Here is a 14171-nt window from a genome sequence, read left to right on the forward strand (position 1 = left end):
AAATAAATATACTGGCTGCACATTTAATTTGAGAACTAGCAATGGTCTTTGATTTCAGATGAAACTGTATGCATACAGAAACTGACAGGATCATATTTTTTGGTTGCCATGTGATAAAATTCCCAGCCAGGAGACCTGTCCAGAACTCTCGTTTGTGAAGGAAGACCGAACAAACAAAACCAGCCTTCGTTTCCACTTGCTGTTGATGGCTGCTCTGCATTTCAGTTGAAGAAGAAATTCGGTAACTCAAGGTCTCACGTTCTGTACCGCTGGGCTTTCAAGATGACCGCTAGCACTGGCCTGCCCATGGCACCTCTTCTCCTACTGGGGCCCGCACCTCCCTCCAGCAGTACTTGCGAAAAACAGATTGCGAACAGCTTTATTGCCAGCAAGACCTTCACTGTAGACACAGCCTGCATGAGTCAGAGCGTGCTTGTGGTGCTCTTGCTCACATCATTTGGCACAGCAGTTTAAATATACGGCAAAAAAGTCCTCGGCCTCTGATGGCTGCATGTCTAACAGGGGGCCTCTGCCATCAGGGCTGCTGCAGAGTTTAGTCCTCAACAGTCAGAACAAAGCTATCTTCATTAGCCAAACTAAAAACGTCAGTGTGCATCAAGCATTTCTTAACTGTGCGTTTTTCCCACAATACTCATTAACCTATGATGCTTCCGAATCACTGAAGAGAATTAGCAAGCTCTACTCTATTGTTACTACACACAGTGAATCCTCAGTTCAAATATTGGGAAAAGTTATATTCAGCTATTACCACAAAAATCTAAGGGTGGTAATAAAGTGATGATTTTACTAAAACTATCAATATTAGTGACTTTAATACGAAAAGAAATCTTACGTATAAGATTTTTTTCTACTGTTGGAAAGGAATTGCTCTGTTACAACATAAATGGGTTAATACTAAAACCAGAAAAAACCTGCAGAAATTTGTTTCACTACCCTTGTTTTGTTTGATCTTCAAGATATTAGACAAAAAAAAAGTTCTTGGTAATCTTAAATCTGATTTACTTGGAAATTAAGTATTTTTGAAAACCACTGTCAACTACTTTCAGCCACAGAAGTCTTTGGACAGGTCAGTTCTGCAACCTGTACGTAACAATTTAATGAACATGGAAGAAAGAACTGCATTTAAGTCTATTACTGGAGAACGGCTTTTGATCATGCATTTTAGACTGAACACAGGGTGGACTAAAATTGTATTTCAGCTTTGTGAACACTATTTGAAACATTTAACAAGATATTCTTGAACCTTATTACCACATATTTTTTTAAAAGGTTCTTTCTTGTCTAATAAGATGATTGTTAAAGTGCATTTCCAATCACAAGGTAACATATTTGGGGTGTTAAATGCTTCCAATTCTAAGAATTAGTTATGCAGTAGAAACATTTCTTCCATCTATGAACAAGAATTTGTTCAAAATGCAGACCATCTGTGTAATACTTGCACCACCGGAGTTTCTGCATGAATCTTCCCTGGGGAAATATATAGATTTCTAATCATCTATTGCTTCCTTTTGAACTATACATAAGTGATTTACGAAAAGGATTTTTCAGGCATGCCATCAGTCAGATAGCTTTAGAGAGAAATATTAGGTTCTGAAAAACATTTTTACACTACTACTTGGACACTCACAAAAGCAATCGCTTCCTCTTGCCAACTCCCAGATTATTATGTAATATACCCAAGCTTTTACATTTATTCAGCGTACACTACTGTGGTTCAATTTGGCACATTTTTGGTTTTTAAATATGAATAAGAATGCTTCAAAGAATAAGACTGAGTTGGGAAATATTTATATTGAGAAGCTGAGCATGGATTAAAATTACTTGGCTTCAAAAGTAAAATTATATGATGTTTAATTTAGTTTATTTATGAAGTTGTATTTGTTCAATTTAAATCTCTAATCTCCTTTGAGACAGTTCGGCTTTGCAAAATGATAATCTGTTCCTATATTTCTATTAGTTGTGATTTATTCTGATTCATTCCTTTGTTGAAAAATGCTAATGAAAGCAGATGATGCTGAAGATCAACAAGCAACAACAGCCGATACAACCATCAGTCTGAAAAAAGGGGAAAGACTGTGCAACACAGTCAAGCGAGAAATCTGAGTCAAAGATTTCTAGGGAGACATTGGTTATGGAGAAAACCAAGCAGAGGGACTCAGCTGCCAGGCTGAACTGGCATGACCTCAATTCTCGATAACTCATCTCAAAAAGTCTTGCAAAGACACACAGCAAATTACATTTCTCCTATGGGTATATATTTAAGAGAGATGAAGAGCTAAAATCAACCTTGCTGGGCTTTGATGATGAGGCTCTAGGGAGGCAAGTCATTGCTGAAGGCTTTTGGGACATGCAGATTGTATGGATATATGAAGGACAGATTGATAGCAGCTGTACTACTCTGTACAGGTTGTGAGAATGCATGTAAAAGGTTCTAAAATCAGACATACACGCTTTTTAGTTGGTTTATTTCCCTGTCACTAGTTGCCGATGTATTTACTGTACTCCTTGGGTAAGATCCTCACAACTACTGTCATGCCTGTACACTAGGACCAGAAAACTGTGCCATAAAAGCCTTCTTCCAATGCCAGCATCACAGAGTCATATAGCTGCAGTCATAAACTCTTATTGTAAACATCTGTGAGGCTTTCTAGGGTCAAGACTTCAGTTTGCAGCAAGACAGACAGAAGAATTTGCCACCAGTAACAGAGACCCTGAGAAATATCTTAATTACATCAAGAATTTTTCCATCCTCTAAGAGGCTCAAAAAACCTCCAAACCACTGTCATTGGTCTACATATTTTTTCCTTATGAGACTATTTCTCATGGGCAAGCACAGAATATCACACCTTCTGCCTTGCCCATGGAAGCTGAACAATCTTTCAGTCATATAGTAATAGGTTTGGGGGAGAGTCCCTACTTCTAGACTTCTATTGGGTTTTTTTAAATCTGTGGGGTGAACAAAGAATAGGATACACTCCCTCTTCCTTCCTAAACTGAATTAAAAACAGTTTCATCAAGCCCTTATGGGCATCACCATAGATGTTTTGTGTTGTGTGACTTAATGGAGTAAGAGGTTCATTCCATGGTCTGTCCAGTCTTTTGCAGGAATGAATTCCACAGCTCCCAAGAAATTTTTATCTCAACCAATCACAAGGGTTCCCATATTTGTCTTTTTATTACTGTAGTCGGGCTTGGCTGCTGTAAAAGGCAGAGCAATGGGAGAGGAAGTCAAATCCATATAAAATGTTGAATTAACTAAGACCTCAAGCTTTGAGGCTCTGTGTTCACTACAGAACAAGTGCAAAAAGCAGACCAACATGGTAATGTGTTCCTAGCACTGCTGAGGTTAACTCCTAAACAGAAATATCTGGCAGCTGTTATGAAAGTTTCTAGAGAACTAGTTGTAAGGTCAAACAAGAATTACTGAGGAAGGGAGTGGATCTTGTGTGTGGGAGGGAGTACAAAATTGTTATTGTTTTCAAGTGAACCACTGAAAGAATAACTTTGAATGGAATTAAACTACACAGTAAACTAAACAACAAAAAGGATTTTATAGCAACTGCTCTCAACTTGCGGTGCTTTTATATATATGTGTGTATATATATATATACACACACACACATATGTATTTTCTTTTCTATGTTGAAGGACTTATCCTTTTCCTAATCCAGCAATGGTCAGAACTCTTCTCAAGCAAGCTTCAGAATAAAAACGGTCCTAGTTACCAGAAAATCTTTTGCAGAGTCCGGTTTCTGTGCTACCAGTTTCAGGACCGAGCGTACTACTTCAATTTTTACACCAGTGTCGCAACCCCTGGGTCATGCCTCTGCGTAAAGAGAGTAGGGTTAGGCGTTATATTTCAAATTGACGTAATAAATCCAGCACAGAGGCTTCATACAGAATCATAGACCCTAATCTTCTTTGATTCCCATTGATCACAAGCAAGAGGATCTCAGCAGTGAGATCAGCGGTACTGCCTCCCAATATGAAGTGCCTTGCTTTAAAGGAATAGTATGTATGCGTATCTCTAGTTACTTTATCATTTGTTCTTTCATAGCATTCTCATTCAGTTTTATTTTAAATATTACAATTATCCTTCTCTGGGTTTGGCAATGAAAGCTCCAAAAGTACTGCTACTTACCTTACTGATAATAAAAACTTTAAAAATAATGTGTCCTGTGTCTGCAGATTTCATCTGCTCCAGATAAGATAAAGGAGGGGAACAAGATTTCCTTAGAAGGAAACTGGACCTGATTAAGAAATTATATTCTAGTTTTCTCTAACAAGTGAGAAAAAAAAAAATCACCCAAAATACTTTCCTAGCAATATTTTTAAAGATACTCTCTTAAATCCAAAAGAATATATGTAAATGAAGCTTGTATGTTAAGACCTCGGGCACTCAATTTTAATGCTTCAAAAGGTTCAAGAAAAAACACTTCAGATGTCTTCCATTTTCTCTTTCATTTCTTTCCATCCTCAGTTCTGGTATCAGAACCATGTTTTCAGATTAAAACTTCTAAGTGTATTTCTAAACTACAAAAAGGAGGACAAGGGCAGGGAAGAGGACACTTAATTTATTATCTTTTCACGTTAGAGTTACATGGAACCTTAATGATATACCAAGCTATAAACCTTGTAGTTGGTACTATATTAATCAACTGTCTACATGAGAAGTCAGATAAATATATAATCCTATTTCTGCATTGCAGATTTTTTATGTCCCTTCCTCAGGTTGTTGGTTCTTTTTTCTATTATTTGGTAAACATTGCTTGAGGTGGGCAGGGGGGCAGGATCCATAACGAGGTAGGTAATGGCATAGTAACTATAGTTTCTTAAAATGAAATATTAAGATCCTTGAGAAGCTAACCAAAGAAATAGGCAGCAATTCAATTTCCGCAGCGGCGAGTACCTTTTTTAACAATCTGAGCACAATTTGTTAACACGCTGTCCCTTCACCAAGGTCAAGTCTGTTACCAGCCACAGGCAGCAGCTGGCCCACCCAAGCTTCCCCCCCAGCTTGGGTACGAGCCAGGTGCCACCTGCATATTGAAAGAACTTCATTTGAGACAGACTCCAGTGGTCTCCATCTACGTGTCACCTATTGTTATATCACATAGTCCTGGAAAAAATATACTCCCCTCTTTTGTCTTCCCGTTTCAGCCCAAATATGTAAATAAATTCCACCCCTCCACATTCTATAGCTATCTCTAATATTTAAGCACTACGCAGAACAGAGGGAAATACCCAATACTATTTTGGATGAACCAACACAAGATTTAAAATCAAATGAACAGAAGATTCTGCAAATAGTGGCGCATACACTTAAACTGAGTGCCCTGAGGACTAAAAGCTCCCCGCATATGCTTAGTAATAAGACCTCAGCTCAAAACCCCTATGCCCTGAAGGGGAATTCTTGGTGCTGCAATAGAAATATTAGGGCAGTCCTTTCATGTTCTCTCAGGTCAGTCGAGGACACATAAGGCAGCCCCCTCTGCCTTGCCCGTCCGTGACAAGGAGCTCTGTCCTGCCCAATGCAAAATAATGCAGTATGGGCATGAGAGAGGCACCAACCATTTAGTACGAACCGAAGATGATAACCTGCAAAACTAAGAGTTTGCCCCCAAGCCTATAGGGAAAGCTGGGGGATATATTGCATGGAAATTAGGCATATCATTACTTCTGTAATCCTCCTGCTCCAATACTTTCTTTTTATGTTATTTTCAGCCATCTTATTCAGTAGTTGTGCTGATTTAGCACTACCATTTTATCTTGCAGTTCTCTGCATAACAATTTACCACCACAGCATTACAGAGGCAACTAGTCCTACCATAATGCAAATGCTTTCCTTGGGTAGTGCAATGATTTGCATTGCACCTAAGAAGCTGCGCACAATTCTTCTTCGAATTTCCCAGGTTAACTTAACTATTAATAAATAGGTATTCCTTTAAGTGCCAGGGGGAGGGAGGATGACAATCTCATTTCATTGGGAAAAGCAACACAAAATCATTATTTCATTGCAATTGCATTTCACTGGTCCCTTAATATCAAACATCATTTGATACATTTTTAGAACAACATGCAAAATCTTCATTATAATTCAAGCAGAGGAAAGGAATGCAGTAAGCATGCAGTGTAAAATTACATAGTTGTCCTCAGCCAGGACGAGAATTTCTTCCTAAACTGACTTACAAAGGACACAAATCAATGCTGCCTCCTGACATTTGGGACCACACATTTCCCAAGGAGGCTGGAACAGTTTACTGGGAACACTGTTTTCTTCTAATTACCTATGTGACACAGTGTACCATTCTGAAAGACAAGTCGTAACGGTAGCAGCGTATTTTTATTGTGCTTCATCAGCACCAGTGTCTGCATCAAGGTTAGTTAGATGCTGAGCATGACCATTACAATATATTCATCCATCCTGCAAGACAAACGATATATATTGCACAAGCCAAAATAAACAGTCACCATACTTCTGTAAAGTGTAACTCTTCCCTCAAGATCCCCTAACGCACAGAAACCCACTGCAACAAAGACTGTGGATGGCAATGTCTGCTTTTGAAAGCCAATGGCCCGAGGTAATCAAGGCAACAGGAACGGAAGCCCTCACCGTTTCTATTTGTGGAGAAATGTGCCACAGCTGTAGGTGAAAAATGGCTTAAATGCAGAATGCAGCAGATAACTGGATGAGTGGGAGGGTGTAAATATCTCTAAAACTGTTCAACTCTGATGCATAAGCCTGCTTCTTGCTGGCTGCAACCTGAACGGACTGGTTGCAAATTTTGGTAATACTGGGACTAAGTAACAGTGGGACATCCAATTAATGAAGAGACATGAGAGAGCACCACCAAAGAGGCTAATCACATGTGCTTCTGCGCAGAGACTATTGAGGTTTGGAAAACTAAGGCCCTCAAGTTCCAGAAGGAAGAGGAAGAGGAGGCTGAACAAAAGTGTTCCCCAAAGAAGTGATCTCAGAGAAAAGAAGGGCGTCTGGGACAAAACAAAAAAATGAAGACTGGACAAAAGACTCTGGAAGTCAGGGGTGATCCTGGAGTTGTGAGATGCGTGGAGACAAGCGCCAGGGGATGCCGAGGACAGCCTGTGTGTGAGATCAAGCAGGGTAAGAGCTCTAAGCTTGCTGGATCTTGAATGAATCAACGCCAGTGTCCAAATCCAGTAGGGATTCTCATTTCCTGCCTCACCTGTGGCAGCTGGCTGACTCAGCTCTCCTGGAGAGAGGACGCTCGCCCTGACAGCAAGCTCTTACTCCTGGTCAGCATGAGCCTACGCTTGTGGTTCTTCATATGCTGGATCAGCTTCAAGTAGCCTGTTGGCTAACGGAAAAAGTTTTGAGGTATTTCTACTTTCGCTTTTTCAAGAACGCTTAAGACTGACTCTATCTGACCTTATGTTTAAAGGCCAGTATAAAATTCCCATTCTATTATAAACTGATGGTGCTACGGTAGTATGCAGAGAGACTTAGCTTTCACCTAAAATAATTGTTAAACCAACCCAACGGGCAGTTTAACCACTTCTTTCAAATTGTGGTAAGCTGACCGTTGTCTCTAGCAAGGCGGGAACTGTCTTGTCAGACTGTGGCTGGGGTACACAGAGGGAGCAATCCTTGAAGACAATTAAAATGCTACATCTCGTCCTAAACTGAGGTACAAAGTTTGTACTGAATTGTACTACGGAGCACAATTCAAGTAAGAGCATGGAAGATAACTTATCATACTGAAGACAGCTCTTTTCTAAGTAAAAATCTTCTCAGATGAAGCGTATATATGAGGAGTGTCATTTACTTCAAATGCCTAACTAATTTCCAGAGGTCAGGAGCTAGGAAGGCCAGTGAACTGGGCAGGAGATGACTGTACTGAAATATCTCTTTGCCCAACATCTAACAGATAAGCATCTTCCCTATCCTGTTTCCTCATATTGTGTGATAGATTTTTCAGCAAGATTTGAATCATATGGGACTAAAACTCATTTTATTTTTAATTCATTTCATACGGTTTTATTTTTAACTCACTTTAATTGAAATGCAGTGAACGAAATTATCAATTGAAATTACTTCATCAGCTGTGAGTCTTCATTCTTTAATATATAAAATAAGCTTTTAGTAAACCTAAATCACTGATTTTCCTTTTTTATCCTCAAAAAAGTTTATATAAATACCCAGGTGCATCTAGGATGCTGAGGCAATGTATTTGACTTCAATATTGCAACTTCCACACTCTTGATTGTAAACCTATCCAGGATATTGACCACATTTTGGCATTCTTTAGTAACACAGTGCTTCAGTTCTGGGCTGAATCTTGAAACTGCAGTTCTAGGTCTAATCCTCTCCTTCCAAGTGACTTCTTGCAATGCAATAGCCAAGCATCTTTATTCATGACCTGGATGATATAACTGAGCGCACCCTCTGCAAGTGCACAGGTGATACAAAACGCGGATGTGTGGTTGGTGACACCAGATGGTCGAGCTGCCTTTCAGAGGGACCTCGGTGGGCTGGAGCAACGGGCCAACAGGAACCTCAGGATGTCCAGCAAAGGGACGAGCAAACTTCTGCCCCTGGGGAGAAATAACCCAGGGCGGGACAGGCTGGAGGCCAACTGACTGGAAAGCAGCTCTGCAGAAAAGGCCCCGAGGTTCCTGGTGGACCCAAAGTTGACCGTGAGCCAGCAACGTGCCCTTACAGCAAAGGCGGCAAAGTGGACTGCATTAGACCGAGGATTGCCAGCATGCCGAGGGACGTGAGCCTGCCCCTCCACTCAGCACTGGTGAGACATCTGGAGTACTGTGGCCGGTGCTGGGCTCCCAGTACGAGGGAGACAGGGGCTTCCTGGAGCGAGCCCAATGAAGGGACGCAAAGATGATAAAAGGACTGGAGTACCTGACATGCAAGTGGGAGGTTGAGAAGACTGGGACTGTTCGGCCTGGAGAAGAGAAGGCTAAGGGGGGCCTTATCAATGTGTATAAATACCTGCTGGGAGGGAGTAAAGAAGATGGAGCCAGGCTCTTCTCAGTGGTGCCCAGTGAAAGGCAAAAAGGCAACGAGAGCAAACAAACATAGAAAATTCTACTTCAAGATGAGAAAACTGCAAGGGTGGTCAAACGCTGGCACAAGTTACCCCGAGATGTTGTGGAGTCTCCATCCTTGGAAATCCTCAAAACCTGACTGGACATAGCCCTGAGCAACCTGCTATAGGTGCCTTCACTTTTGGCAGGAGGGGTTGGACTAGATGATGTCCAGAGGTGCCTCCCAACCTCAACTGCTCTGTGATTCTGTGACTCTGAAATCAGCTACCTTCTCCACCCATTTCACCTTCGCCATGTGTGGAAAGGAGGCAATAGGTAAAAAAAATGCACAAACTCTTTCAAATAAAGCGCAATTATTACTGTCGGTCCTCTTCTAGGTTTTCACATGAACCGCTTCTAGGATTTCTCTGACAGCCTGGTGCACAATCCTCATACTCTCTAAGCGTGCAACGGCTACTTTAAAAACAAGGAAAAAACACTTTGCCAGCAGGATGAACTTGTTCATATACGATGTGGCAGAAGGGAAGTATTTTGTAACTTGGTTACCGTGTCTGAACTACGCAAGGTCTGATTATTTAAGCAGGCATCCCACCTCACTTCTGAGTCTTCATCATTCACTGATCTGCAGAGTTATGAAGGAACATGTCCTGCATTTTACAGTGATGCCAGCCTCTTAAAACTATTTTCCTATTATTGGGCTATTTTAAAATATGCTTCATTCCCAAGCCTTTTATGATAAATTGATTCTTTTTCTTCAACTGCAAATCCCCAGTTTTAACACACAAACCAAGTTCACATATCAAGAAAAATAACATTAAAAGCATGCATTTTCCCCTAGACATGAGTAAAACCAGTAAAACTTCAAACAAAAAACCCACAGCTCTTGAAATTGCAGCATATGTTTATGCTTTGTATAAAAGGGCACCAAACTTTACCATAAAAATTACAATAAAACATTATTGATCATCTTCATTGCTTTAAGTATGAAATTAAAGCCTATATATTTATATAAGCTATGTAAGCCTAGATATCCTTTATTTGTATATACTTGCATATAAAAAAATCTAGCGTACAAACCACGTTCTATTATGCAACCGTTCCGCTAAGGATATATTATCTTTGAACACAAGGTATACATAGGTGATATACAAGGATAAATTCTATACAGTCTTACAGTGTCGAGCATCCCTGCTGTGCTTAATAAAGCCCTGGCAAGTTGAATCCAAGCTGAGGTTTCCTAATGGCAAGCACAACGCCTGGACTGCAGGTGCTGCAGAGGCAGCAAACCTATCCCGGTCACACAGATTTCTGTTGCTCGATTTGCAACTGAGCCATACTGACAGGGAGCCTGCATTCAGAGTGGATTCATTGCTACCTTCTTGGCTCAACAAGAAAAGAACCTTAATGAAAGCATGAGAGAGACTGTCTTAAGCTTTAGCAACACATTTTAATATATGAACTAAACAAAACCACCTCTCTGGGAGCAGATGATTTAATCATAATCACCCTTAGCTTTTTTTAACCCCTTTTTCAACTGACATATTATTCAGAAATGTGTAATTTTAATCGTTTTTTTTCCAGTTGATCAGATCATGTATAATTTGAATGTAATTAGTCAGCCAGAAAGGCACAGCAATACTTGCTAAATTCCAGTGAACTGTAATATCCTTCTTTGTCTCTCCTTGAAAACATAATGAAAAATCTGGCAAAAGGCAAGCTTATTCTCTATAAGGTTCCACCGCCAGGTGAATCAAATAAACCGCTTTCTTCCCTTCAGAACATTCTTTCAAGTCTGACCTGTGAAAGTATTTAATTTATTAAAAGGAGGTGCGTTCAATTTACAGAACTATCAGCTGCTGGAGTCCTACTGCAGTATAATGGGGTTTCAGTGAGTGTGAGAGATAGTTACAAGGTCACGACTTCTACATTTATTTCAAAATGTAACAAGGAATTACTACATACACGACTGACATTTGACAATATGAACTGCAGGATGAAAATTTGAAAAGTGAAAACACTTGTAACATTCGTATATATTAGCAGAATGTATGCTCACATTTTCAGTATTCAGACAGGAATATTATTTTTTTTAGTATGATTAAAAAGATGTTTGCATCCCAAATTCAACAGTACTGGAAAAGATAAGCTGTATATTTTACATGCTGGGGAAAGATGAAAGGGGGAAAAATAATCCTTCAGAACTGTTTCCTAGATGCATGATATGAAATTTAAAAGAAAAAAGCACTCACACAAGTCACTTCATGGAAGCTCTTAAAAGAACAGTATGATACCTAGTTCATCATTACCGTGTCTTCTGTAACCTGTAATCCTACTGAGAAGCATGAAACTCTTCCAAGCTGTTTCAACATACAGGCAAGAAACCTTTTTATATACGCAAAAAGCATGAGAAATATCATTCAATTTTGATTTGCAACAGGGAAAAAAGAAAAAAAAAGAGACCTTTTTTGTGAAAATGCAACTGTATTTACCACTGATGTGGGCCAAAATCAATTCTCCACAGAAATGAAGATATACGAAAAGGATGAAAAGAGGGCACACCAAAAAAAAAAAAAAAAAAAAAAAAAAAAAGGAACAAAATATTCATGCTGCATTACTATACACAACTTATCTACGTGCCTTATTCTACTGCCTAATTCACAAACTCACTCATTTTACCAGCACTACAGGGAAAATATGAAATGCTTCTTCACAGGTAGCAATTTTGATTAAAATGAGAAGAACACAAACAAAGTAAAAGCTGTATGTGATCAAAGACCTGCTGGATACCTGAGTCAAACAGTTATTTCAGAGCAAGGTACAAGAGCTAGTCATGCATATGGATGACCTCTCACAAATTAAATGCTAATCAGGAATGCATCTCAACACACACAAAAAAAGCGTGGACTACGAAGTAGATCTGTAATCTCCTTTTACTAAGCAAAGACTAACAAAAAGCCCTCGTTATCAATTTCATACTGCATATATCTAATATTAACCACAAATCCCAGCAACAAAAGCGCAGTGTTTCCATATTAAGCGCGCCAGCTCTCTTTGAAGCATCCTAACTTGTGTAATATCTCTGCAATCCTTTAAGAAAGTCCCTAACAGAACGTACTCAGGAGGTCAAATGACCAGAAGTCCTTATAAGCATGTAGCTCTTCAGATGCATACGAACGGTAAAATGAACAGTTTTCCCATGAAAGAATGCACATTCCCTTTGAGCAACTTCAATACTTACCTTCCAGAAGGTAGGGGAAGTACGGGGCTAAGCATCTGCTCCTGGCTGCTTAAGTGCTCCAGGACTGCCTACAGCCATCCTCTCATTAGTCCTCGGAAACGACGTGCAATGCACAAGCAACTGCCCCAGCTTGTGTAGGACAAGTTAAAGTCAGTAAATCAGAGGTTGGGGAAGAGCTGTCTGCTGCCCGGGACCACTGGGCAGATGAGCTGCCAGCGCCGCAGGCAGGGATCAAACGCACAGAATCTCCCTTTACATAATAGGAAATGACTCCTGTAATCTTATGGTTTCTGTTAAAGCGTTGTGTGTTTCAGGAACAGCCAAAAGCTTTTCCATGCAGCATTCAGGGATTTGGAGCTGATTCTTCTTTTTTAAAAAAAGAAAAAAAAAAAAAATTAAAAAAAAAAAATCTATCTGTCAGAATTTTTAGTTATTATAGCATACACCACAGAAAGCCTTTCCCCACCTTACCATAGGAAACCTCATGCATGCCTACCAGAAATTACATAAAAGTCCCTGTTTCTTTAACAGTATTTTCTCATCCATTTTAATGGAAAGGCAACCTTTGGGGTTTTTTAATCTGTGTGCCCTTTACTTTCAAACATACACACTGCAAAACTATAAGCAGCTCTATAAATAAACCCAGTTGAGGATTACATATTTTCCTAACAAGAAACGTCTTTGCCTATCATAAGAGGACATTAGTTCAAGTTAGGGAAAAAAAAAAAAAAGTCAAACTGTACTGCTCACATTTTTTTCTGCACTTCACCTCTGAAAGAAAAAAGGCACATCCGATACTTATCGGCGATGATAAAAGCAAAATCTCATCCACGTGTTCTCCTCATCCCTAAATAAGAGAATTAATCAAAATCGAGCCCATACGTTTAAAACGCGGTAAGATCCCACCGAATTTTCAGGCTACCAAGTCTCCGTGAATGATTTCTGGGGCGAGAGTGCCTTTTAGCTGTGCGGTTGCTGGTTGACCTTACAGAATAAGCTACAGAAGTGGCAGCATTACCTTTCCCGAGCTTCCCAGGGCACGAACCAAAACCCTCGGCATCACCCAGCGCCCGTCTCCGCACCATTCCGCCCCCCCCCCCCCCCAGCCCCTTCGCGAGAAGCAAATCGCCAAATAAACGAGCTCAGAAGGGAAAAGGGAAAGATCTTTTTTTTATTATTATTATCGTTACGGTTGTTCCCGCGCTGGGGCCGGCGCTACTTACTTGGCCGCGCTAGCATCCCAAATCCAAGCGGCTTTCAATTACGGAGCGGAGTAATCCCCGGCCGGCAGCTGGGCGGGCTGGCTGAGCCGCGCTCCATGAGCGGAGCCCCTCTGCAGAGCGTACCACCCCGGCCGGCGGCGGGGGGGGCCGGGGGGGGGCAGCCGGGGGCTCTGCCCCGGCATCTGGCTGGCAGAGGGCGAGAGGCCGTTTATGGCCCGCCGTGTGGCATCGCTAAAGAGGGAAAGGCAACGGCGGGCGTCGTTGAGGAGGGAAAACGTTCCTCCGACAGAAAAAAAAAAAAAAAAAAAAAAATGGACCGAACCACCGTGGTGTTGTTTGCGATTTTAATACTTCCCTTGGGATAACGACAGAAGCGGAAGATGGCAAACTACCAGGAAGACGCCACTTAGGAACGGGAGAAACCTTCAAGGACGAGGGCTGTCAAGTCCCATCGCCATCATTCGAGAAGGCAGGGGGCCGGGGGGGGGGCACGAAGGGGGCCGGGGGAAGCAAGACCCCCCCCTGCAGCCCAGGCTGCCGCGGCGGGGGCCGGAGCCTCGGGGTACCAAAGGGTCCTCCGGCTTTGTTCGCTAATCGCACGTTGGACAGCAAACGCCGAAGCAAGCCTCTCCTCCGGATGACTTCAG

General features: G+C 41.1%; 1 protein-coding gene across 18 annotated transcripts in view; it reads right to left on the minus strand.

Moving 5' to 3' along the window:
- ATP2B2 (ATPase plasma membrane Ca2+ transporting 2) overlaps window positions 1-14171 on the minus strand; it is a 442871-nt gene that overhangs the window by 244637 nt on the left and 184063 nt on the right. Inside the window, exon 1 of one of the 18 annotated variants that reach the window (XM_052776595.1) lies at window positions 13525-13646. The exons of 14 other annotated variants lie outside the window; for them this stretch is intronic. The gene's annotated coding sequence lies outside the window, so the exon portion shown is untranslated. Of the gene's footprint in view, window positions 1-12301; window positions 12682-13319; window positions 13367-13524; window positions 13647-14171 lie in introns of those variants that run through there. 3 more of the 18 variants (XM_052776596.1, XM_052776612.1, XM_052776593.1) reach the window with 3 other exon arrangements.

The sequence above is a fragment of the Harpia harpyja genome, chromosome Z (assembly GCF_026419915.1).
Source record: "Harpia harpyja isolate bHarHar1 chromosome Z, bHarHar1 primary haplotype, whole genome shotgun sequence".
NCBI lineage: Eukaryota > Metazoa > Chordata > Aves > Accipitriformes > Accipitridae > Harpia > Harpia harpyja.